A 1841-nucleotide genomic window follows, 5' to 3' on the forward strand; every position below is an offset into this window, starting at 1 on the left:
ACAACAAGTATAATGGAAATTACCTTTTGTTGATCTGACATTACTGTAAGTCCAGAACACACATCTGGACCACCTAGGTCTTCAATCAATAGCTCCAGAAACCATGTCCAGGTGTCCTTGTTCTCAACTTCAACAATTGCATACGCCAATGGCAACATTTGGTCGTATGCATCTCTGGTCACAACAGTTAATAGCTCACCATGATGTTGACCTTTCAAGAAGGCTCCATCAAGGCCAATGATTGGCCTACAAGAAACAAAGCTATCTTTGCATGCCTTTAAGCATGCGTAAAACCTCTGGAATATTACTTTCCCATCATATGGCTCAACTTTGACCTTGATTGTAGACCCATGGTTTCTTGCTAATAACTCATGAGCATAATCATATATTCTAGTATATTGCCTAGTGAAGGAGCCTGCCACTTCGTCTGATGCATATGTTTTGGCCCTGTAAGCCATATTCTTAGATATTGCTATATTTCATTTCCTAGAAACTTTTTCTCTAATATCAACTCCCTTGACATTAGGATTCTCTCTCACTGTTTTTTCCAGTTTTCTACTAAGCCATTTTGCATTGAATAGTCGAACCTTGTGTTCCCTACTACATGTATGACTGTCAAACACAGTCCTCAGTTGCCATGACTTAATTGCACCCATGAAACCAAAATATGCCACCCATGGGCATTTTCCTTTTGAGCCCAAGCATCTAACCCTTATTCTTCTTTTATCATTCTTCACAAGTTACAAATTTCTCCCATTCTCCATTGCATAACTTTTGATGGCATCAAGGATGTCTTCTTTATCCACGAAGTAAGTTCCCACTTCCCAGTTAAAATCTACCATATTTTTTGGTTGACTAAATGTGGAAAAATGGCCATACCCTTCGTGCTCACTGTCTTCATCACTATTGTGAGGAGAACTTGTTGTAATTAGAGAAGATTTATTTAGAATCTTCCTAATTAGAGAAAGTAGTCATACAATCTTTTATTTTATTTTGTTTCCTCGTTTCTCTATTTCCTTTTCTAGGAGAATTAGATGGTTACAAATAGAGGATATGAGAATGTATTTTCTAGTACACTGTGGCAATAAGTCTGCCATGAGCATAGCCCATAATCCAGTACAACATGATAGAACCAAGCACATTGAGATTGACAGACATTTCATCAAAGATAATCTTGACAGAGGCCTTGTGATTACAACTCATGTTCCTACAGAACTTCAAATAACAAATATTTTTACAAAAGGGCTTCCTCCAGGTAGATTTCAAGATCTTGTAGGCAAGTTGGGAATGATTGATATTCATTTACCAACTTGAGGGGGAGTGTTGTAATTAGAGAAGATTTATTTAGAATCTTCCTAATTAGAGAAAGTAGTCATACAATCTTTTATTTTATTTTGTTTCCTAGTTTCTCTATTTCCTTTTCTAGGAGAATTAGATGGTTACAAATAGAGGATATGAGAATGTATTTTCAATCAATTCTAAATAATAAATTTCAATATTATTTTCTACTGATCTTAATTCCTCAGATTACCATTCATCATTGAACCAACTACAGTCATTAATCTCATCTTCATCCATATCAGAATCAGACTCAGGTAGAAATGGTTCAACCTCAACCTCCAAATCACTACAACTTTCTCTTACACCACACTCGATATTTATGTCTACTAACCCATCCTCCTTATCCATCTCACCTTCCTTCTCAGCATCATCACTTTCCCGTGTTGAACTCCAATCACCAACTTGTACATCATCCATCTCACCATCCTGTGGTTGTATCCTATCAGCCTCAACTTCAACTTCACATGCTTCTACCCTATCAACCTCAACACTATCAGCCT

The sequence above is a fragment of the Vigna radiata genome, unplaced genomic scaffold (genome assembly GCF_000741045.1).
Source record: "Vigna radiata var. radiata cultivar VC1973A unplaced genomic scaffold, Vradiata_ver6 scaffold_363, whole genome shotgun sequence".
Taxonomy (NCBI): domain Eukaryota; kingdom Viridiplantae; phylum Streptophyta; class Magnoliopsida; order Fabales; family Fabaceae; genus Vigna; species Vigna radiata.